Source organism: Gallinula chloropus (assembly GCF_964237585.1).
Source record: "Gallinula chloropus genome assembly, chromosome: 3".
NCBI classification, from domain to species: domain Eukaryota; kingdom Metazoa; phylum Chordata; class Aves; order Gruiformes; family Rallidae; genus Gallinula; species Gallinula chloropus.
The window spans coordinates 51,678,425-51,704,431 of NC_140087.1; positions in this window are offsets into that span (position 1 = coordinate 51,678,425).

Here is a 26,007-nt window from a genome sequence, read left to right on the forward strand (position 1 = left end):
AATATATATTTCATTCTCTGCTGGTGCTTCTGTGGAAGAGCCAAAACGGATATCACTGTTGCTCAAATCTCCCTCCTGACATTTGCTTTATGGCTGTCCCTGCCCCACATGGCCACGCTCACAGTGTGCGTGCAGGCGTGCCACTCCGCTGACCGCGGGGACGATGTGGTAACAGGCACTGAGCAGGGCCGGGGACCTCCGCTTTCCATGGGGCACGTGTCCTGGAGATGCAGTGGCTGGAGATTTGGGCTGATGTTAGCTTCACTCAGTGAAGAGGAGACAGTTCACAGTCCAGGCTGTGGGGGGGACACAGCAGTGCCCAGTGAGCAGGTAGTACAGCAGTGACCATGTCCATGGCACGATCTGCAACCGTGACAGGACTCTGCGGGCGGCAGAAATGGAGCTTTGCTCCTTGTGCCTGTATGAAATAACCTATATGAACATAGCACAGGGGAGGGCACTGGGACATAAATGCAGACATCCTGCTCTATACCCATGGGACTGTGCCCACCAAGTGAGAATAACACAAGTCAGCTGAAGGGACTTGGTGATTTTAGCAGCCCACAGCACATGTCACCCAGGGGGACAGGCAGTGGCCACAGCTGAACTGTAGTGTACACAGAGGGGAAGGGGAAGATGAGAAGCCTATAGAAGGAGATCAGTGAAGCAGAGTTGATAACTGTGTTACCCAGTGTCAAAGTGGAGCAGCTACAGGGAGGAGGATGATGATGAAAGGAATAGAGTGTAACATCCTGAAAATGCCTCTCATTGCTGCTAGTCTGTTTTGTTTTGACTCTCTGGCATTGCAGTCTGGGAATTTGTTTTTCCTTTGCAAGGAGTCAGGATGTGCCTGGTGATTTTGCACTCTTCTGAACTTTTGTCCCCTATTTCCACCATGGCTTTTTTCAGCGTTGCGATCACCACATTACAGTCAGGGCAAGTGGGACCACGCACATCCAGAAGTGCATTACCTCCTGGCAGCGGGCTGAAGAGCATCTTTGCTCAGACAAATGGAGCAGCTGGATGCAGGATAGTGCCCACAGTTCCAGGTCTCAGCCTGGCTGGCATAAGGTGTGTGACTGCAGCAAGAGCACAAGACTAGCGTCCTCATTTGCCAACATTACCAATTCCCATTGTTCTAAGGATTAAGAAGAAGAAGAAGAAAAAATCCCTGTAGCTTCCTGTTTCTCCTATGCCAATGGTTTAATCTAAACACATTTGGAAATACTTTCCCCTCTTGGAGCTGATCTAATGTGCTGGAGTGCTCCTGCACATGCTAGCACAGTGTGGGGAGAAACAGGTAAGCATAAAAGCATGGAGAGATGTTGTCTCATCTCATAGCTGGATTATAATTCTCCCTTGGCCTAGACATCCTTGGTATCATCAAAGTTTTGGAGATCTCCTCTGGAAACCCAGTAGAAGAGATGCTGGAGTGCTTTACCCAGGCTGATCCACATCCAAACAGCTTAGTGAGTGTTAAAAATGGCTTGGAAAATGCTATTCTGAGCCCTTTTGAGGCATTCAATAGCTCCAGAATATATATGTGGTGTTCTGGGGTCATGGAAACAACATTCTTTCCTTAAGATTTTGGGTGGGCTGGATATTGTAGGTCCGTGCTGTGCAGACCACAAGCACAAATGGTGGTAGATGTGCCATTGAGCTCCAATGGAGTGCCAGTCACCACTAGCTGCAGAGCCAGGGAGGTGGAGAACTAGTTGCTGATTGACTCCAATCATCTCTGCTAATCTGCTGTTGTCTTACAGGTGTCTAGCAGAAACTAAGGGCAGGATCCACATCTTGGTGCTCACCTTCTTCTTCCAAGGAAACCTTTTAACAGGGGCTTTCCCATCTCCATCATTAGAGAGATACTTGGAGAATTAGACTTACCTTGCTGGAAGAGTTGAAAAATCAGTAACTTGTACTCCTGCTGTTCTTGCCATCTTGGAGACAGGAAGTTGTCTGTGGAAGATGCCAAATTTTGTCTTGGATTTCATTCTATTCTCGACTTGCCTTCTTCACAATACCTATTTAATGCAAGACACATTCCCAGTGATGGAGCAAACGATGGGGTTCAGGACTTCCCTCCCTCCAGGCTCAGTCTCCTTGTCTATCAGGCAAGGCTAAGGCTTGGCAGCTAGGGTCCCTCACAGGCATTGGAAGACATGGAGTTGAACCTTCCCATGGTAGACAGATAACCAAATGCAGGTATCTCCCCTGCACGCATCATTGGTATAAACATCAGGTTATAATAAGGACAATCTACCCTCCCAGTTGTTCTTTTGAATGAACTGTTAGTGTCATTTGTGCTTTGTGCAGGAGTGCTGGGCCCATCTCCTGAGCTGGGGCATTTGGAGTCCTTCCTCAGGAGGCAAGCAAATGCATAACGATGGCAAAAGGTCACTGAGCCACCGTTTTCTGCCTGAAACCTGGCACACAGGGCAGTGCCACCTCTGCACCTCACTGTGGCTGGATGCCTCCTCAGTGACTTTTTGAAGATGGTCACTTCCCCACTGTCTGTGCAAACACCAGAAGTCCATCTCTTCAAAGAGAGGAAAATTAATCTGCTGAGGATCCCAAGGAGAAGATCTCTCATCTAGTCCCAGCTGCTTTCCTTTCTCTCTGCACCTTTTCTGCATGGCTCTGTGCTCTTGCTGAGCATAAAAGTTTTCCTGTACATGCAGAGTGCTTGGGTGAGCCCACTGCATACTTCCTTTCCTTTTCCAAGGGTAGCTTTTTGCTTCCAGCTGCCTGCAGCCCTGTAGCTGATAGGACACTTCCAGCACATTTTCTCCTTGAAGGACACCTCTGGCACCTTTTTTTTTCCTTGCAAGCCTGCAGCTCCCTTGCTTGGAGGCAAGCAAGGGAAGTCACACAGTCATAGTGTGAATGTTTGAAAAACATTTATAGAAAAGGGAGGGGAGAGCAAGTCAGTATTAATAAATTACAGAAAGATAGAACATCTGCACTAAATTATTGCAAACTCAAGTGAGAGTGGAAAGCTAAATAAATAAAGGGGAAATCATGTTAAGGAAGAAAATGAGTAATAGAAAAATTCTCCTTCCATGTGCCACCAGTTAGCCTTTTTGTATAGCATTATATACAAACAAACCTAATGGAGCTATAACAGGGGTAAGGAAGTTTGATGCAGCTGTCTAACAGCTGTCTACCCTATTTATTCTGCTCCCTTCTGACTCTACATTACCTTATGGCCTGGATAGAGCAGTGCAAGGAGAGGACCATGAGGTCTGTGATTTGACTTGCCCCATCCAGGCAGCCAGGGGATGGAATAGCTGAAGGCAGAGCTCCTGTGCAGGCAAGGATGATGAGGTGGGTATCTTCACAAAGCAGGGGATTAGGAACAGTTTTGGAGAAAACATGTGGCTGGCAGGATGTTTGAATGACCAAGGAGCTCAGCAGTTCCTGGCCCGTGAAAAAAAAAACAACACTTTGGTTTGGGTTGGGTTTTTTCTCTTCTAGTTCTGTTGCCACATCTGGTCCAGGTTGGATGTGGTGGAGCACAGAGGTGGAACAGGTGACTTACAAGGATCCTTTCCAGGCACATGATTCTGATGCCTCATATATTCCCTTTATTCAGGAATGTGCCTGCAGTAGAAGTTTGAGTTGACCTAAATAAAATGAAAGAGGGGTTCAAAAAGAGAAAAAGCATTTCTCTCTGTCCTAAAGCTGTATCAACTGTACTGTTCCTAATAAGGGATCTCTTTGTTGGTCTTAAAGACCTTCCGAGATGGCTATTCTGCATCTTCTTCAAGCAACCTATTAACATACTTGTTACTAGAACTTTTTTGAATGCCTAAATTGCTTTTCTTGTAGCTATGGAAAATCACACATTTGCTATGTCTGCACAACTGAAATAGCAGACCCCCTTTTAATTTGTAACAGCCATCTACACATTCAAAGTATATCATCATTTCTCCTTCAGTCCTTTCTCCCTTACACAACCCTGATGCTTACAGCCTTTTTTCATAGACTGCATTTTCTACATTTCTGGCAGTTCTTGCTCTTTGCTTTGTGGAAGTGCATGCCTTAAGCTTAAGGAATAATATTCCAGTGAAGGTCTTCCACTACTAAGTAGAGCACAATATCACTTTTCATGGTGTGCAGGCTTGAATTCCTGTTTGTACACTTCCATGTGACAATTTGCCTTTTCCACACCAGCCTGTTATTGCTGTTTCTAGTTCAGCTAACCCACAAATCCTTTTTCCAGAGAGTCCTTTCTAACCAAAATGTCCTTCTGCATTTTTAGCATTATAAAATTTACTGCCTGTGCAATCTCCAGGGTCTACATGAACTTAATCCTTTGATTTTGCTCTGTCATCCCATCCACCTTTTTCAGACTACTTCTTCAACTTGCTAAGATCATTCTGGAACTAGATGTTTTTCTGAGATGCATGGTAGCACAACAGTTTCTCCTCTGTGCTTACATTCTTGCTTTCCTAAATACTCCCAAGACTGTTCTTTCCCTACTCTAGCCTTAAATTTTGCCTCTTTTTCATTGGTATTAACTGTGCTGATTGCATCCTCACATCTAACCATTTTAGATGCAAAAAAACCCAACCCCAAACATTAAACACTTTGATCTGCTTATTGTAATCTCCCTATTGTCTTCTCTCTTCTCAGAGTACTGAGCTGACATTTTCCTCCACCTTCCTTTCAGAGAATGACTGCATTCTGTTACCTTTGTTGTCTCTTGCTAATTTAGTTTTCCTGACTTTGTTTTACATGACTATGTTCATACTCATCCATAGACATCTGGTTTTATTTCTGTTTGTGGTTCCTTTTTGTCTTTGAGGTCAATGAAGAGAAGTCAGTGTTGTTTCCATTTCTGATCTTTCTTCTGCATCTGCACTTCTGCCTTTACTAACTCTAAGTCCCCCTTTCTTGGCGGTTTCCCACAAGACCTTATGCGCCAGTTTCCCAAGTTTATTGAAGTCTGTCTGTCTGAAACCAATTGGGTTGTTCTTTCTTCTCTTCTCCTGACTTGTTCCTCTGAGAACCACGAAATCTACGTTTTCATGGTAGCTCCCATCCACATTGCCTTCCACCTTCCCTTTCTAATACTCCCCCATGCTGAGACTCAAACCCTGAGGACCTTTTGCTTTCCTTACTTTCTGGGTCTTCTGAATCCAAACAAAAGTTGTAATAAGCCTGTGCCATAAATTGCAAGCTGCTGTGTTCAACAAATATCTCTAAATATAGCTAAAATCTTCCACTTACCAGAAGACCTGTCCTTCAGATGTCTCTGTTTGTTACTCCTCTTACATCTTATCTTCATGGATGGATGGCCTTTAATAGACTTCAATAAACTCTGACAATGGTATCCTCTTTCCAGAAAGAGTTTCAGCAAAGCTAACTCCACCTTTGCAGACTTTCAGCAAAGCTAACTCCATATGCCTCCTGGATTTCGGAACAAGCTTGTACAGATGAAGCTCTCAAGGTGCCACCCCTTCTCTTTCTCTGCTGCCTGTTCTTGAACAAGCAGCATCCTTTTCTGTTAGCATTCCACTCATGCGAGTGGTTCAGCCATGGCTATTATTTCAGTCCAGCTGTGATCTTGACCCCACATTAAAACTTCCAGTTAAAACACAAAGAATGTTCATTTAATGCTGATTACACCATGCTTCTTTCATTACTATACCAACATCTAAGACTGATGCACGACACTCTTGCTTCTTCTGTGTCATTGTGACAAGCAGCCTTACCTTCTCCTAGTTTTAAGGTCTTCCTCCAATTTGCTCTGGTGTATGTAAAAACCGACCAACCAGGGGGTTTTTACTCCCTGCATATTGTCCTCACACTGAAACACCATTTCATAGGTAAGAAACATTTTTTTTGTGAGGTTCAAACATTTTGGGTTTTTGGTGGGTACCGGTGCACAGGACACTACTCTGAAGTTTTTCAACCCTCCTATTCAACCCTTCCTACTCAGTCAGGAATAGTGCCTGTTTCTCTAAACTAAAAGTTGCTTTAAAAATAGATTTTCTCAGTTCAAGAATGAGGCTTCAATAATAGGGTGAGTTGAGGACATAAATGCATCACTAGGAGTAAGTGAAGGCGAGGGGGGAAATGTTACTATCTTACTAAGCAGAATTTAATCTATTTCCTTTAGACTAGAAGGATATGCAGCTCTTTCAAGTCCTTAAGTGGGAAAGGGATGTAGCATGCCGTGCCAGCAGGAATGCTCACTTCATCTACATGCAAGAGTTTTTCCTAACCTTGGTGACCACACAGCCCAGACCCAAAGTTTTCGGCAATAACACAAATGGAGGGAATTGTCAGTCATGGGAATGCTTCAACACATTCTGCGTTGCCCAGAAATGTAAGAGACCATCTGGAATTAGTGTGGAATATTTTTGCTAATGACCTCATGATAGTATATTGAGAATGTTTATTAAATTTACAGATGACACCAGGCAGGGATTACTTGTGAGTCTGATAGAGGACAGGATTAGAATTCAAAATGATCTTGCCAAACTGGATGACTGCTCTGGAAACAAAAAAATAAAATCAAATATAATTCACCAGGGACACATGCAGTGCATACACTCAGGCAGAAACAGTCAGCAGTGTAACCCACAATGAGGAACAATCTTTAGAAAATGTGTGCGGAAAAGGACAGGGAAGAACTCTGGTGGATCACAGAAGGAGTTGTCAAATGAGGCAAATGTGTCACACTTCTGTGAAAATGGCAACTATTATCCTGGGATATATGAGTGGGAATAGATCTTGGACGATATAGACCTGCTGCTCAGCACTGGGAGGTGACAGGGGATACAGTTTGGGGCACTGCATTTCTGGAAAGTTAGGGAGTGCTTGGGGAAAGGCAGCACAGAAGCAGCATAATAGTGCAGAGGACTGGTAGCACAGGAATTGCATAAGGTGTTTGCATGGATGCCATTTAACAGTGAAAGAGGCATGACATAAACATCAGGTAAATAAAGAAGAAAATTGTAAATGCAGCAGGAAAGGTGCAGATCAGTTGTTACCAAGAAAACTTTCACAGTGGTCAGAAGAGTGGCACACTGGAAGGAGTTTTCTAGGAAAGAGGTCTCCTACCTGGAAAGCCTTGAGACATGCTTCTTCATCTAAGGTGAATTGTAGGTACAGACAGCTTTGAGTAGCCTCTACAAAAGGTCTGGCAAGCTGAATTCACTACTCTGGCTTATGAACCACAGAGGTAAAGCCAATATTCAAAGCACAGAAGCTTAAGGGAGTTGTCCACTTCCATCCTGTCTTGAATCTAAGCAACCCTTGGGCATGCTCCTCCTTTAAAAAACCCAGACATTGATCTTACCTGCACAAAATGGGCATCCCTGCTGCACCAGGAGCCTGTTGTTCTCTGTCCCTCAGGGATGATGTCTTGCTTGACAGCTCCTGAATGCCTCAGGTATGCCTGGGTGGAAGACACCTGCTGAGCTGCAGGTGACCGAAGCAGACTGCAGCTTTGCCCTCTCTCCCTGAAATGCTGATGTGAGCAAGGAGCAGGGCAGGTATGAGACACGGGGCAGCATATCTGCACCCACTTCCACCTGTGTGTACACACACACAGACCCCTCATTTCACCTTCCTGTCACCTTCCTGTCTCTGGGTGGACTGAATGAGCAGAGGGTCAGCACAGGTTGCAGAGGAGTGTGTCCCCGTGGCTGAAGGACTTACCAAGCGTGAAGGGCAATAAGGATGGGGAACACAAACCTGCTATCCTGTACTTGGGAGTCAAGGGAGGAAGCAGTAGCCTGATCACCTTTAATTGGGTAAGACCCGGATTTAGGGCACTGGTAATGCAGAGATGGTGCCTTCCCAAGAGGGGTTTAGATTTGCCTTTCTTCCGTTCATTAGAAGTTATCACCTCTGTATGGGTTTTGTTTGGCTTTCACTGGTGCTCCAAGTAAGTAATTTTAAACTCCTGTGATTCACATGATCCCTGACTAACGGTGCCCACAAAGGAAAATTCTAGGAGTTTTGTGATGAAAACCACATTTAGTGTTAGTAGTATCCACATATAGTAAGGACTGGTGGGAATAAAGCAACGGAAAGCAATACACTGGTAAAGATGGGAAATTAAGCCTCTAGAGTGAGACTTTTTCATATGACATTTAAAGGACATGCTAGAAGTGTTTTGGTGGAGGATAAAATAGCACTAGTCTCCACACTTAGGTTTGATGTTTGATCGTTCTTCTTGGTCAGGTTATGAAGAGAAAAAACACACATACAAAACATCTTCTGTTCATCTCCTGGGTTTGTAGTTGGGGGTCCTCCTCCCCCTTCAGCACCAGCCCCTCCCAGGTTCCACATCACCACAGGGTTATTAATCAGTTGTGATATCCACATGACCTCCAGTTTCAGCTCTCTTTGGTCCCTCTACTCCTCTAGCTGAACTATTTCTAATTGGCTAATCAGCTTATCCGGTTTGGCCCTTGATGCAAACCAGGTCTAGACATGATCTATTCCTGGGAGGCCCCTGGGTTCAAGGGGCCAATCTCACACCCTGTCCATCACTATTGTCAGCACGGTACCCTATCTCAAAGACATGCCAATGAACATTAGTGAAAGATTAAAATGACAGCCTTGGTTTTCTTACATGCCTTTTAATCATCGTAACATGCAGTCTAATGTTTCACTCTGTCTTCCTTTCCCTGCAAGAGCATGTTCTCAAGGAAGAAACCAGGAGGGACGAGAGCGGGTCAAAGACCACGGCAGGGTGAAAGCGGTGGAAAGGAATTAAAATGGAGAGTGGGGGAGGAGGAGGAGGAAAGAGACAAAAACCAAGTCAGAATCTGGCAGCCAGACACAGAGCGACAAGGCTAGAATTTAAATTCCTTCACGTGGCCAGCGTGGGCTGGCATCTTATAGGTACCACTCACCGCCACACCAGCATGCCACCAACACGTGCCAACACCGGTGCCTACAGCAGCTGCCCAACAGCCACAGCCACACACCCAAAAGGTGGTTTTCACAAATGCTGCACATCTCAACTTGTCCTGGGAAGAGCTTGGGAGGCTTGGTTAGCCTGAAAACCAAGCTGTCTTTATTGAAGTGTCTGCATATGGATTTAGTAGCTGACTTTTAGACCTTTGGGTTTCTGAAAAAGCCTTAACCTGGTTACTTAGCTGCGACTTTATGCAATTATTGGCCATTTAGACAAATGACAATCAGAGAGCTCCACACGATAGGATCGTGTCTGAATTCCTTCTTGGTCTCTCTGGCAGTGAATAGTTGGTGGCTCTTCTTAAACAAAGCCCCATTCTCTGCAAAGATGTGGCAGTGTAAAAGGCGGATGCTCCTGTATGAATATCTGCTACACAGGCAGGCATAAAGAAGGTCTCCCCGTGCCCCAGTTGGAGAGCTCTGTGGCTGTGTTAACAGCATGCACAACCAAAGTTAATGACCTCACTTGTCCAAGACTTCCTTGTGCTTAGCCAGCTCTGAATGCAGACAGAGCAAGTTCACACCTGCCTGCAAAATACCATATGGACATCATCTGTAGTAAACTTGCTCAGATGGTTCATTTCTAAGGGGCATTCAAACTTTTCCTAGATGTATGTATATTTTTTCCTCTCACAGTCACGCTTTTGCTGAAAATTTTAGCTGGTGTGGTATCAACTCCTTAGCTTTTCAACTCCTTGGTCCAAAACTATTTGGCTGGTAGGATGTGTGAATTCCTTTAGCCAACCAGTGGAGCGTGTAATTAGCTCTATATGCACGAATGAATTACGCATATGTTTTGCTATGTGGCTTCAGCTGGTAACTAAGCATGAGAAGTTTCCAGCTAGAAAAGGAAACCAGTGAGAAAGTTCGGAAAAGCTGCGAAGCAGGCAGTGTGCAGGAAGACTCTGCTCTTCCTCGCTCCCTTCCTGCTATGTACCTGATTCTGACTGCATCCTTGGTGTTGTGCTGTGCTTTCCATGGGATTCGTGTTCCTCAGCAGATGCTTGGGAACTTACCCCCAGTATGGGTAACCTTTCCTGATCCACTAAGGGTTATGTGTGCCCAGTTGCGGAGGTTGGCATGAGTTCTGCTCACCCCACCCCTAAGCCGGAGATGGAAGCAGAGCCTTGCCATGACACCTGGCCAGTTTATGAAGTTACTGCCCCTCAACTGAGATGAGGGGTCCAGCTCAGTGTGTGTGTGTGTGTGTGTTTGTGTGTGTGCGCATTGCTGAGGCTGTTGCAACGCACCGATGGCTGCAGACAGGGTTTACTGCGAGGGCAGCTGTCTTACTGAACAGTTTCACTGCTTTGCTCCTTTCTGTCCTTGGTTTAGCATTTCTCTGAGGATGTAAGCCTTAAAGCAGGTCAGAGTTGAGGGGAAATTCATATTTGGCAGTCTTTTCTCAGGCGCTTTAAGAGTGCAGAAATTGGCTCATGTTGAGTTGGCCTTCTCTGAACAAGGGGAATGTAACCCTGCTGGTAGCACTATAATGTTATTTATATAGCAAGTTAAAGTACAGAGTTCAGACCTTTTTTCTTTTTTTTTTTTTTAAATACATTTCTGGGTGGAAAAAAATGATTAGAATGTTTTGCATAAGCAGAATTCACCCTGTCCATTTCAAGATTTGATTTTTGTAATGCACCCTGGCATGTCAGAGCTACGATTTCTTAATATAAATAATACCCTAGTACACAGACTTTTCTCCTGCTAAAATCCACCAGGATGGATAGAAAGTAATGCCTTCAAAGAGTGGTATTTTTAGCAGACCATCAGATCTCACCCAGGCTCGTGGTGAGAGCAAACCAGAAGTGGAATAAATGCAAATGCCTTTGTTTTTTCAGCAGCAGTTCATAACAAACTGCTGTATCCAAGGCCCAAACCAACGCTGCCCCAAGTCAGCAGAAATCTTCACGCCATCTCACCAGTGAGACGGTCCTCAGGCATCCAAATGAAAGCCATCCAGCTAGGCAGCACAGTCGTCATCTCTGCCTCTGAACTCCGATATTGCAGACAAGGCCACACATTTTGCAGACGGGAAAAGACCAAACAGCAAGCGCTTTAGCCTCTTACAGATGTGGTTAAGCTATCTTAATGTATTTAAACAAAGCGCAACGTCAAAGTAGCATAAATACCATATTTCAGGAAAATGGCTGCTCCTCCAGTCTTCTGCTTGCCGATGCCAAATGAAATACTTCTCACTGTTTATTCACAAAATTCTTTCTTGCCCACTGAATTTTCATATTGCTGGGCCAGGCCAGATAATAAGTTTCCTTTTAAAATAGAAAAACTATTAGTGCATTCCAATAGGCTTTTTGTGTTACATTAGAAACCCTTGGGAGTATAGTGTGATTAGCCTATTTTGTCTTTAATTACTGCTGATTGGAGCCTACCTGCAGGGAGACTCCAGACAGGCCAATACCAACAGCCGACCCCGCACGCCGAGAGAGACATTCACCCAGAGCAGCTAAAGGAGGAAGCCTGAAACGTCTGGTGCTGTTTAGTACATTGGTGGATGCCCTTGTGTTAAGAAACGCACCTGCACCACTTCAGCTATCAATGGGCGATTTCTTGCCAGCATTTGTGGACTTTTCAGTTGTCCATTAGAATGATATAAGACCAGAGGATAAATTTTTCCTTTTATTTTTTTGATCAGCCTTTAATTGAACGGTAATCTCTTCTCTTTAAAGAAGCCTGGGTTTCTTGGGAAACTTAGAAGCCTCCTCAAATGGCAAGACAAGGAGTAAAGAAATGACAGAGGCCCCCAAAAGTACAAATCTTCCTCCATTAGTCAAGTCCCTTCTGTGAATGAGTTAACTTTAAAAAAAAAAAAAAATCAAATTACTAAGGATTTTATCAAAGCAAACATTTAATCAAAGTGAAAGGAAGAGATACTAGTCCCCTTCTGGAATGGGATGGAGACTGCCAAGATGTGTTTTAATTTCTTAAGAAAACAAACTATGTCAAACACTGGGTTTTAAGCAAGCAGATGCTCATTTATCATTCGTTTTGTCTGTGTGTGCGCTTGGGATCCTGCCGAACACAAGTTTTCTGAAATGGAAATGGCCATATGGCCAGTACCTTAAAAATTAATTCAACACACCCTGCCTCTTGTTTGCAATGTGGGGTTTTTAATGGTGCTTTTCTCCTCCTTTTTTTTACAGCATAAGACAATGGAAATGGAACAACTGCCTCTGTGGGAGTCCAGTTCATTGCAGAGGTAATCCATGACCAATGCTGTATACTACCAGCAGAACTTGGATATTTTTGGAAAGGCTGTGCTTTCACAGCCCTACTTCTTTCTGAGGTTCTCTCACTAAAAAAAAGCTTTGCTGTAGTTTTAAGCACGGTCCCACTATAGACTTCCCAACTGGCACATAGACCATGTAATAGGGCCCACAAGAAGTGGTCTGCAGCTCCCTCTGTGCTGCAGACCTCTGGAATGGGAGCTGGGCCCTTAGCATAGCATGCCAGAGATGTCCAAGGATGACAGTGGTTCACTAGTCCCAAAATGCCTGGGGGTAGGAGGCTGGGAGGGTCCTGAGGGAACCATTAACAAGGCTGGGTGCAGTTGGGCTGAATAGTGAGAGAAGATCCTCTGCCTCAGGCTTGATTTGCTGCCATAAATCTGGGCATTTTCTGTCTCAAGTGGAAGTGAAGGGGATGCCTCTCAAATCCCTTTCTCCTCTCAGCATTGCTTTCACTGAGCATGGACAATTCCTCGCCAGGTGTTGTGGCTACTCCTCATACATCACAAAACAGCTAAAGCTTGCCACATAAGGAAAGCAAGCATGCAAAATTTAGTAGCTTTATAAGACCAAATTCTCCTAATTTGCCAGCACAATTGCTATAGTCACTAGAGATTTACATGGTAAAGGCTGCTTCAGTTTCAGACTGGCTGTTAAAGAGCAACATTAACGCAAGTACAATTATGCTCTCAGGTCCTGATGCAGGACTAAGACATATCCAGTTGAACCCAGCTGATGGCCACGAATGTCACTGGTGACTGCAGCTTTCACCTTCCACCTAAAGACCCAAGTGGCAGTCACGAGTCTGGAAGGTAGCTCAGTGACATCATATATAGGTACCCACCTTGTCTCAGCCAAGACTACTCTGCTTTACAGGAGTGTTTCCCTGGTCATCAGAGTATGAGCTTGTCCACTTGTTGGTATCACCCTTGTCCTGCCCCATCCCCTGTGCTAGTGGTCACAACTCACCCACTTGTCAGCAAAGAACTGCCCTAAACCTCTGCGAGCAAAAAGCGACACAGTCAGGAAACAGGGCTGAACCCTGTCAGTGTGGTGCACTAGATATTATCACAGCGACTGGCATCTTTGACACCTCATAAAGCCATACTTGAAACTGTAGATCCCAGAAGGATCCTTTGCTGACCTGTGCTGGTGCACACAGTCTGCGTACACTGCTAACTGTTGGGATGCTCCGTGTTATTAGATGCCACAATGATAATTAACTATAAATACAATGCACCCTGCATGTGACACAGCTGCTCACCTGGGCTTGAGCCCTGGGTTAAGGGCAGCAGGAATGACAGCAAGGAGAAAGGATCAGTGTCTGTGTTTCAGGTCTCCCCTTGCCTGCTTCCAGAGCCTTAGTTTCTGTAGAACCAAGTGTCTGAAGAAATACTTACTGTCTGGAACATTCCCAGTCTACCAGGGAGGTAACCAGGCACTTGTCTTCTGAACAGCACTGAAAACCCCCACTGTGGCTGCTCATGAGGAAATGGATCATAATACTAGGGAATAAGGAAACAGAGTATTTCAGTTGGAAGGGACCTGCAACAATCATCTGGTCCAACTGCCTGACCAATTTTGGGCTGACCAAGTTAAAGCATGGCATTGTCCAAATGCTTCTTAAATGGCTTCAAGCATTTGGACCACCTCTCTAGGAAGCCTGTTGCGGTGTCTGACCACCCTCTTCGTAAAGAGATGCTTCCTCATATCCAGCCTAAACCTCCCCTGGTGCAGCTTTCAACCATTCCCCACATCCTGTCACTGGATAACCAGAAGAAGAGCTCAGCACCTCTCTACCCACTTCCCCTCCTCAGGAAGCTGGAGAGAGCCATGAGGTCACCACTCAGCCGCCTTTTCTCCAAAGTAGACAAGTCCAAAGTCCTTAGCTGCTCCTTACAGGACATGTTTTCCAGCTTTGTTGCCCTCCTCTGGACACATTCAAGGACCTTCACATCCTTTTCATATTGTGGGGCCCAGAACTGCACTCAGTATTCAGGGTGAGGCTGCAACACCCCTGGGTAGAGCGGGATAATCACCTCCTTTGATGGGCTGGTTACACTGTGTTTGATGCACCCCAGGATGGGTGGGGTTTGCCCCCTTGGCTGCCAAGGCACACTGCTGGCTCATATCAAGCTTAGCATCAGCCAGCACCCCCAGATCCTTTTCTGCAGTGCAGCTCTCTGGTCACTTCTCTTCCAATTTATACTTGCTTCTGGCATAACTCCATCCTAGGTGCAGAATCTGGCATTTTGACTTGTTAAATTTCACCCTACTAATGATATCCCAGTGCTCCAATCTGTCTAGATCCCCCCACAAAGCCTCCGGTCCCTCAAGACAGTCAACAACACCTCCCAGTTTGGTGTCATCAGGAAACCTGCTAATGGTGTATCAACTCCCGATTGTGTCCTCTGCAAATAAAGGCACACTGATACTCATCATGTTACTTTGCTTCTTTTTTGCCTTTGTGTGTGTGTGTGTGTGTTTAGTGTTTTACCTTTGGTTAGCCATAGTAACTCGAGAAAGCAATTCATTTAGGTGTGGCCACATGTCACATCTCAACAAATGCCTTTTGGACTGCAACCTTCTCTAAGGATATTGGTTTTGTGCTTTGGATTATCTGCAAATTACATTCATGTGTCTGATTATTTTTTTACAGTGATATCATCAACACTCAGGAGGGTTAGCTGACTGATAGGGATAGAAAGTGCAGACCATCATTAGAAACAGAGGCTGTGTTTAGTGCAGAAACCTCTCCTAATGCTTTCAGCTCTGCTTTCCCTTGCTTTCTGTGATAGTTCCTGCTGAGTAACAGTCTCCTCTATGCTTCAGAAAGGACTTGATTTTTCAGCTAAGGGGGAAAAGACCTGGGAAACAGGAGCTAGAGATGTCAAAAATGACAGCGAAACCCCATCAACACTCATAGGAGGAACTCTAGTTATACCCAAGGAAGAACTCATTTGCAGAAGAATCCAGATGGATTTGTGGAAAAATATTTTAATAAGATTAGCCACTAGTGTTTGTTTCAAAAGTCAGTAGCAAGTGCCAGGATTGACATTAAATATTTCTATTAAATAAGTAATTTATATTCTAAATGTTTGTATTAGTAAATATCTGCGCTCAGGGCTCTACCTGGAGAAAATTTGGAGGCCACCAAGCTTTGCACTGACATGATGCCACTGGTATAAGGAGGCTGTAAAGGTCAGAGGTGTCCCTTTGCCGGTGGAGTGGCACACCTGTTTAGGGAACTTAGGTGCCCTTGTGCAGGACAGAATGTCCCTCAGGCACAGTCAAGCACTTGACATCTGATGATCTCAAAGCACTTTGCAAAAGCAAGTGAGTCAATCTTGCACATTGGCTAAATATGGAGCTGGTCCATGGAGAAGCGTCCTGTTCAACAGTGACTGAGCTGAGAATAGGATCCAGGTCTCCTTCTGACTTCCTATCATATTCTGTGCATGCCAGACCATACTCTCCCCCTCGGCAGCTTGCCATTTCTCTCCCAAGAAAGAGGTGACTCCTGTCTACACTACTTTACATAAACAAGTTACCAGACTTCACAGCTAAGGGGACATCTGAAGGATCATGTTACCTCCAGCCTCAAGATCACACTTCAGCTCCAACCCTCTGATTGCCTGTATCGCTCATAGTCTGGCTCACACCTAGGTTGAGCCCACTGGTCTGCAGGCCAGGGGCATACAGGCAGAAGAAGAATACTGGCCAGGACTTGGATCCTACACCCTCTGGCAATGTGGGTCCTAGCAGGCTGAGCCACAACATGCCGGGAACACTTCAGCCCAGCACTGAGTTGCTGTATTCCAGCAGTAAGCCATAGGCTGAAATTCAACATGAGGACTCCAAGAAGACCCAGAAGTAGAACCTGGCTCACCCATTGATTTGTGAAAGTTTGGCCATCTTCTGCTCTCATGCCTGGGAGTATTTCCTGGGGAAATTTTATTTTTTCCTTATCTCATGATTTGGTGTTTGTTTGTCTAAGGTTCCTGAAACACAGTCCAAGCAGGTTGAACCTTGTGACTTGTGGCTGACTGAATACTGCTTTGCAAACAAATGTGCCATGACCACAAACCGAAAACAGTGGGCTTCATTCCCAGGGAGAGCTCCTTTTGCTCTCCCTGCAAGACTACTGCCTTGCCTAGAGGAGTCCATGTCTGTGCACATCCAAAGTCCTCTTCTGGAGAGAGAACTGACCTTTGATCTGACACCACTAACTGCTATCTTTTCACAGCTGCAACATCGTTGCCGACACATGAACACGGTCTCCTGCCCCACAGCTCAACGAAAAGGCAAACACAAGCTACAGGGAAGGGTTTGCTACTCTGTCTTGGTTGTCCTTTCTGGCAGCTGGTGGCATTCCCACCATGTCCCCTTGAAAGTCCTGATCGTTCTTGACAGAGTCCCTCCGCGTTGATAATTCAGTACAACGGCAACACCTGGTATCCCAGTCTCCTCCTCCAGCACTGGCTGCTGTGGGCCTGTACCGGGGTCACCTCCAACCTCTGCCCCCCATTCTGCCTCGTAGGGAGGGCACGTCTCTGCCAGCCATGGAACGCAGTGAGCATACCGGATCGTGCTCTGTTCCCCGCGTACTTTCTGTGGCTGTATTTCAAGCTATTTGATCTCTGGGTACATCCAGAGACGCTTGCAAAGCACGGAGTCTTCCTCTGCTGAAGGTCTGTCTCCAGGCAGAGATAAGCCAGGCAGATTGAGCCAGCTGGCCATGGAACCAGGGATGGTCTCCTTCAGAGACCTTCCCTCTGAGACCTTCTGTGCAGCGCTGCTCTTGTGCTGACCTCTATCATCAGTACCCCCTGCTCAGGAATGCCCACGGACCTCCCCGGCTGCACCTCAGGGACATGATGTCTCCCTTGGTATTGTCCTCACAACTGTAGGCCAAGCCTTTTACCTCCTGGAGATAAAGGAGAGGGAGAGCATAAAGCAGGCAGATCAGGAGCCAACAGCTTCAAACTGTCCCCCTCCCCTGAATGTATCCATCTTTTTACAGAAATTTTCTATCTCAGAATGCGTACTTATCTCTTTTCCCCTCCTAAATAACTCAGCACCTGTTCCCAGCCTCTCAACAAGCGATAGGGGTGAACGTAGAATGTGCTCGTGCCTCCCAGTGCGCACGACCTGTCGCTGCCAGGCGCAGGGCTCGGTGTGCTACCCCCCTACTCGCAGTTATCTTGGCCCAGCAGCAACGGTGAGTGACGGAGCTTGAGCTGATTGCTTCAAAGTCACGCTTTACCCCCTGAGAACCTTAACACCTTGGCAAATCAGCAGTGGCAAAGATGCTCCGTGTGTACTTTGGCTTCGCAACACTACAGTCATGTGGCCATTCCTGGAACAGATTATGACACCTGTTTGATGAATATACATTTATTTATTTTTAATAAATTACATAAATGCATATATATGCTTGATAGAAGTGAATTACTAGCATTTCTTTTCTAACACCTCAAGCAGCCTATTTTTCAGAAGTCCTCTGGCATTTTTAAGGGTGGCTTCTCGGCCCCATCAGTCTGATGTTTGTTCCCTAAATTGGGGGAATCCAGATCATCAGCCTGGTGGGACCTGTAAACTAAATGCTTCAAGCAGCCTGGAAGTCCTCACTCAAACATCCACCCTGCTAGTCAGTGTCAATGGCCCATGAAAGGGTTATGGAGGGGTTACCTTGCTTCCATCCAATTCATCTTCTCACCTGGGGGCTTAGACCTAGGGGATTTGTAGCTTCTGGGCTGAAAGGGAACTCCGTGGTGTCTTGCATTATGCAATTTGATGGTTCGGGAAGTTTGTCTTTGCATACACTACAGACCCTGATTGATGTGATGTTGTTGCTATGGTCATTGCCCTATCATGCAATGTTTTCTGTTTCTGCCTTTGCTGACAAGGCCTTTAGCACCAGTCTAAGGGCAATGAGTAATAACAGAGATGAACGGAGTCATAATGACCGTCCTCTGAGCAAACAATTGATATGCTAATGACGTCGGTGGGAACGCAGCTCCTATCTACAAACAGAAGGCCTGGAAAATGGAAATAGGACAGGGCAAAGAACAGAGAGGATTAAAAAAACAATTTGAAGGTAACTCTTGTGGGATTCTTCCAAGGACCTAGAATAAGCCTTGTAGAGGAAAGGAAGAATCCAGTGTGATTTTCATACTGGGAACAAGTCTGGTTTATCAGCGGAGATAGCCAAGGAACTTACCCAAACTCAGTATTGACCGAGCATAGAGAGGACACAAGGAAAAAAAGCTATGCAGAGCTTTTTTATTTATATTTTGTCTTCTGTGCAGTTCTGTTACTGAGTAAAGAGCTAAATTGTTCCTCAATCCCACCTCAACCCCAAGGCTACCAACTTTTCAAGCTACCAACCACGTGCTCTGAATGCTTACAGAGGAGCACCAGAACTTCCAGGTACCTGTGCTACTGAAGAATGGGGAGCTTTAAAAGTAATGACTGGAACACAAAGCAGTTGTGTGCAAGGCTACACCTCATACACAGACCAGAAACCAAAACCAATGCCGTAGACATGTTTGAGACACATCCCGGAGAAAAAGGAGCTGTGGTCTATTGATGTAGACCACGAAAAGGGTGGGTGTCCTGGTACTAATTACATGAATCTTGCCTAAAGGCAAGATCTTCTCTCACCAAGTCATGGGCAATAGTATTTCACATAATTATCCCTTTTTTATTTACCTCCATAAATAAACTGTGATTGAACCAGCCTTATCTTTTAGAAAAAATCCACTGTCGACCAAAGACTTCAAATAAAGGAAAACCTGGAAGTCTCCTGAGAATCTACTCCAGTGCAAACATCTTCACTATTAAAGGCTTATTTCTGCTCTTAATTTTTCACACTTCAACTTCCACACTTCAGAGTTAAGAACCTCTCTTTCTAGGTACTCTCTTATGCAGGCACTTTTTAACCTCAATCAAGCTGCCTCTTAGCTGTCTCTTTGATCAGCTAAATAGAGAGTTCCTTAAATCTCTCTCTGCAGGGTGCAATTTTCTCACCAAGAACCACTTTCATGCAATCTAGGGTCTGAGCTGAACAAAGCTGGGGGAAGAACTTTGGCCAACCCGTGTTTTGAGAAAAGACTTGGAGATGGACTTTGTTATCAGATTACATTTGGTGTTAATAAAAACTTGATTATACAGCGATAAATTCTGCAGTTTTTATTGTTTTGCAATGACAAAAACTTGAGTCATCCATTGCACTTCTCTGTGAATGTCTTCCCTTTGAAATGATCGTAACAAGCATGATTATATTACATCAATATAAATCAATAGTGATGTCCTGTCCCAGTTGCAATATATTGATGCTTTATTCACAACATCATGAGTTTCTTTTTAGGCATTTTCAAAAGTATAAATCTCCCTTTCAGGGTTCTCAGTAGCAAAATTAGCATTTGCTTTTTGTCCCTGTACTCACAATTTTTTCATGGTTGTCAGTCCAAGTATTTGGCCTTCAGAGCCGTCTGATGGGAAGCATAAATCAGGTATATAAAATCCAGTATATAAAAATGTGGATTCGCTTACGTGCAAGTAAAATTTCCTTTTTACAGGTGTAAAAGTGGAAGCAAAACTCTGTTTAAAAGTGTGGTTACCGCTTTTTAACTTCAGAAAACTTCACAGCAGTGTTGCTACAGTGAGAAAACTGTTATTGGTCAGCTAACATCTGATGAGCCAGTGAATCGTAACATGCTACTGCATCTCCCACGGAAGAAATCATGATGGAAAAGACTGACGGGGTATGTTATTACTGGAACATGTCCCCTAAGAACAAGGGCAGAAGCTCAAAATGGACACAGTGCCGGCACAATGGCACACGAGCATACTCTGCTATCCACATGCCTCTGCACTGCTTCTCCTCCCACAGAAAGGTCAATGACAGAGAGGCGAGAGGATTTATGTACCCACCACCCTACTGAGAAATGCTTTTAGTTAGGTTGGGCCTGGGCTGTAAACAGATCTACTTATTTTGGCTAAACATTATTAAGGTCATAAAATGTCTCGAGATTCATGCAAACTTCATGCCAACTTGGCTGCGGCCCAGGTGTATCTGCTGCGAGAGCCTCCTGAGAAGAGTTGGGGGGGAAGCGAGGAAGTGCGACGGCAGGTGGCATGCTGAGCCGGTGCCTGAGGAGGCTTTCTTTGGGAGGTTTTGTGGCCAGTTTTGGTGGCCCAGCGCTCTGCAGGACGAAAGCACTGCGAAAAGGAAGCGCTGCGAGGAAGGTCTTACAGCCTCCAGAGTCCCGCCGTGCCCGTGAGTGGCATCGCCAAGTCATGGGCTGGGCCACCTGGTATTTGTGGAAGCGCAGGTGTGTTGCTCTGGAAAACAACGGAGACTGTGGTGTTGTTTCTAAGGTCAGGATGGGGGTGTTTCACAGTGCCACTGACTTCCACGTTCCCACATCTTGAGGTTTGCCTAGTAATCAGAAATGATTTATTGTGCCGGCTTCCTTCTGAGGGCAATGGCCTTTCATACTCAGGAAGGTAACAACTTGCTCCCCTCCCTTTGCAAAAGCATGGACTGCCCTGTTTAACCAGTATCAAGGCTCATCCTCCTTTCTCCCCCTTCCAGCAGGGCATGGGTAAAGGGGGAAGGCACAGCAGCACAGCCCAGAGCTGGGGCAGCAGCCTGGAGACGGGTCAGGGATGGGCTGTTGGTGGGTGGGGTGTGCCAGGGCAGGCAGTCCCACTGAGAGGTACTTAGAGGATTCCAGCTGGGATGGAGCCGGAGGGGTGAGGGATGCTGGAGCCAGAAGTTCAAGGGAGTTCCTGCACACCCTCAGGGGCATCAGCTCTGGCCAGGACATCTTGTAGCATGGGGGGAGATGGGAGGATGGCATTTGCCCTCCCAGGTCCATGAATGGGCTGCACTCCAGTGACAGGAGAGTAATCAGGCTGTGGCAGCCTGGTGCTGTTGGTGACATGATGACATGGGGACATCTTCCCTAAACAGATTTTGTATGCTAATCCCTCCTGCCCCCATCAGCCAGGCCTGCGGCTGTTGTGCTGCCAAGTCCCCAGCAGGAGCAACCTCTGGTGCACTGATAAGAGTGTGTAAAAGCCATCTTCCCCAGCCTCCTCTGGCTGTGGTGGGCTCCCCGCAGAGCCTCCAGCAGCCAGCCCCACAATGGATGTCTCTCCTCTCCAGGAGAATGATACAGTCAGGATAGTGGCTGAGCCCAGGCTTACATGGAGCCCAGACCACAGGTAGGGTTACCCCAGGCCCTGGGAAACAGGGAGGAGGTTTCCAGCCCACCACCCCTGACTCTGGCAGCATCTGTCCCCTTTGCTCAGCTGGCCAGCCTCTGAAGAGAAACTGGGCATGCTGGTGACAGGCAATTTCTCCAAGGGATTGCCACTACCTGAAATACAGGAAGCTCCCTGCTTCAAAGCTCAATGAGATCCTCCAAAGGTCTGTTCCTCTCCATGGTGGTCTCTAAAGTTATCTTTCCATTGCCTGTGACACCTGGGGCTGGTCAGAGCATCCTCAGGGTTTGCTCAGGCATGCCACAAAAGCCTCCTCTGGCAGCTGCGAATAGCTGGAGTAGACCATGAGCCTGGTCATGGACATTTACCCAACTTCTCTGCAAAGGAGCAGTAATACACAACTCTCTTGTTGATATTCCTGCCCCATGGAGAATTTGCCAGTGACCAAAGATTGAGGCATACAAATCAGCTCTACTGCAAAAGATCTGAAATACAGTTGAGTTTCAGGCCTCTGACGTTTTGGCTGGTTTTGCTGTCATATCTTAAGAGATAAACCCTTTAAATTGCATGGCACCAACCAGTCATCATCCTGCTAAACAAAAAAAAAACCTTGCTGCAGGAAAATGTTCTTTGACCAACTCCACTCCACCAACGGGTTTGTCTCTCCTTCGTCAAGCTGTCTGACGAAAATGAGTTCGGTTTTGCACACAAATCATGTCTGTTTAGTAGATCTGTACTCTAATCAGGTGAGGTAAATGCCCAGAGACTAGTTATGGGGGCCGTATAAATACCTCCATAGATAGAGGCATCGGGAGATAAAATGCAAAGATATTTATTATTTTATGAGGCTCATTCCTTTCTCCAGGATCTAAGGAGACATGCTTCACTGAATGTCAGTAAACCGTCTTTGATGTAGTGAAAACTCTACTATTTTTGATAGGCTTGAACTTTCCCAAAATAACTGTATATTGAAGTATTGTCTGTGGAGCTGGTGACCTTTAATGACACATTACTGAGTCTCAAGTGGCCATACATGGCTGTGATACAGCAAGGGCTCCACATAGCTTATGGAGTCCTGTAACACCGTGGCTCTCCAGAAGTATTAAGTGTCGGGCAGAAAGTCAAGGCACTGCATAAATTGCATGTGTGTTTCACATCCAAGCACCTTCTGCCCTGTATTTTTTTTTGGTGATTGACTGCTATTGTTGCAGACACCAGGATATATTTTCTCAGCTTAAGTGAGTGTGGAAGACGTCGCCGCCGATTTCAGAAGGTGGCTGCAACTTGTCATCCAAACCCTTCGGGCTGCTGAGACAGACAATGCTAATACGTGGAGCAGATGAGAATTGCATTTGCCAAGGCTGGCCCTGGGAGCGGGCAGCCACCCAAGGTTTTGCTGATGTCCTCAGAGCTGTAGGTGAGGGGGTAGCCCCAGTCACTTATTTTAGGTGGCACACAGACGGTTGCTTTCAGAGAAAGGCAGGCAGACAGCTGTGGATCAGCGATCCGACCTGCTTGCACAGCGGTTTATGAATGGGAGAGCAAAAGGACCATGGGCTGAAAGCACCCATGAGGGGAACACAGCTGGCAGGGGAGATGGCTGGGGGAAGATGTGCTGTTCAGGCGGGCAGAAATGTCCTCACTTCCGCAAGAAGGGAGAAGGAGGTGGCAAAACATGCAAGACCCTCGACACTGCTTGCTGGTGAAATTGTGCATGGAAAGTGTGCTCTTTCTTCTTGGGCTTTTTAATCACAGTTTCTGAAAAGGACTCAGAACACTGTAATTTTTTTAGTGTGGGAGTCTTATACTCCAATTCTAGTGTCTTGCTCCGGACCCCTTTGCTGGTTCGGGGTCACTGGCTGCGGTTCAGTACTAAGGACTTCTCTAGTAATAGAAATAGTTAATGGGGTTTTGAGGTTCTTGCTCTTGCTGGAGAGCATGTCAGGCAGCCAGAAATCTGTGGGGGTGAGACACGGTGTGCTACAGGTTTATTTCAGTCATGATCTTCACCCTCCGGCCTATCCTTGGATTAAAATTGCTGATGGTTTTCATTGTGTTTGTTTCGGTTGCTGATCACTGTTAATGACTGCAAAGCCCCACCCTTTCTATTAACGGGTCAGTGCCCAAACCATGCCCACTGTTACTCAGATCTACATAGTTTAAACAGGTGCTCTTTCTAGCACATAGGAAATACGAGCTGGCTTCTTAAAGTCAAGCTGTCCTGCTTGCGGCTCTGGAGCAGGTCTCGCTTTTGTGAATACTCTCAATGGCTGTGAATTTAAGCTATGCAAATCCCGAACAACTAGTATTAGGGAGGTGGTCCCTGGCTGGCTTTGAAACAGCTGCTTCTGATGAATGGTCCAGTAAATTCTCAGCTGATGAAGCTACCTGAATTTCAAGCAGCTAGCAGGCAGCGAAATGGCTGTCTGCCATGGCACGATGCACTGGGTCAATGGATTTTTACTTCTTTTTTTCATTTCAACCCTTTACTCTAAGGCTGTGTTTACAGCAGGAGAGGAGACTATGGCACCCAGGTAAACTGCCCACTGTGGTATGTCCCTCCTGGGACTGTGGCAGGTGAGCGCCCATCCCATGTGTACTCCTGCTGAAGGCTGTGAGTTCAGTGAGCTCAGTTCAGTGAACTCCAGCAAGATAATGAGCAGTCGATCTTCACTGGTTGGTCTTGCTCACTAGAAAGAGGGGGGAGCTGCAGCACTCAAGGAACTGTAAGAGGACTAAAAACATCCACCTTCCTCAGAGGGAGCCTGCTGACCTTCCTTGGAAACAGCCAAGGTCCCGGGCCACCAGGGGCACTACTTAGGCTAATGAGAAGAGCCCTGAGGAGATGACATTGAGAGCTAAAGCCACAGAGCATAGGAATGACACACACCTCATCCTGGCCAGAGCCAAAATCCACCACTGCTCTCCAAGATAAAACACATTCACATTTTCTAATCACACTGGTGAAGGAGTGGCCACAGCCAGTGGTCCCAAAACATCACCCTGAGAAACTCCCTGTGGTGGTACTGTTACCTAGATGTCACCAAAGTTGCGGGTCGAGGTACCACATGCCCTGCACACCCAGAAGTCTTTTCTTCAGATTGTTTATGCTCTTCTGCCAAAAGTAGTGCAAAACTCCCCCAAAGAATACCAGCGCTGTGTCCCCTTGAGGCTGCTCCCAAATCAAGATGGAGAAATGTCTGCTCAGGTACTTGGACAACTCATCGAGAGGGATCCAGGATTTTTTTTGGAGATTGAGTGTTGACCCATGCAAATCCAAGCTGAGTTGCAGGGTGCTTTTCAGCTCAGGATGTCTCAAGCTCCCCCCAGGATGGGAAGAGACAGAGGCCTGCGCTCCTCCGCAGCATCTTTTCTCCTTCATAGTCCACAAGTGCCAGGATATGAGTCTGTAGGCAAGGCAGGTGGAGAGAGTCTGGAGGAGAGACCAGTGTGCCGTGGGTGCAGGCCGGCGTGCATGGAAGACTGCTGCCTTGTGCTCCAAGGCAGCACAGGCAGACCTGGCCTGGCCATGCCAGCACAGGGGGCTCAGGCAAGAGATCTCAGGCATTCAGGAGTTAACGCAGGAGATCCGTAACTCAGCTAGCAGATCTTTTACTGGTGTTTGCCAGCTCACATCTGCCTCCAGGACAGATGGTCAAGGAGAGCCAGGGTGACTTCTGAGCAGAAGGTGGGTGGCAGCATGACGAAGCATCGCACAGCGGCGGCCATGCAAGGTCTGTGCTTGGGTATTAACGAGGCAGTGGGGCATCTTCCAGAATTAATATTCAGAATGCTTAGCATAATCCACTGTTTTGCTCCATCCCCTCTCAGGCACCACATCCCAACGGACATGACAACTTTTCAAAGCCCTTTTTGGGGCAAGTTCCTTCTTTGTTTCATGGTGTGGTGACTTTTTAATTCCAAAATACTGCTGAGGCAATGTAACACGGCCCAGCCCTGCGTACGTGCTGCCCCATTCTGGAAGATGGAAAACAAAAGCTAAAAGAGGATGGTTAACCTTTTCTAATTGTCGCATCACAGGACTAGTTGCCAGGAGGAACTTGAGTGCTAATCCTACTTTACTCACCATGTGACCTTTGGGTAAGTTACCTAATTACCTTGTCCTTCAGTCAGCGGAGCCTGTAAAGAGCAGGTGTTTCAGTGAAACCCAGGACTGCTGAGCCAACATGTGGCCTCAGGAAATAACCAGAGAATAAAACTCGCTGCACTTTTTTAAAGGTGTTGTTAATATGAAGAATTAAAACATCCTGAAGTAAGTTTAATCTTTTGATGGGGCACAGGATTGAGCCCAGACTATTCAGTTGCATGGAAAATTATTCTGGACAGTGTTTGGCATTTGTGGAGGAGTGATATAGAGTGGTCTGGCAAAATTATAACTGTGATATAGAGTGATAATTGTGATATCTGGCCAAATTATAATAAATTGTATATACCTCAGTTCTGTTCTGCTGGAATTAATTTCCTCCCACTGGACAAGCATAGATACCGATTTTTGCTGGCCATCCTGTGCTGTTGCTGCCAGAAGCACCATACCAATCCCATTGTGGCTACCTTCTAG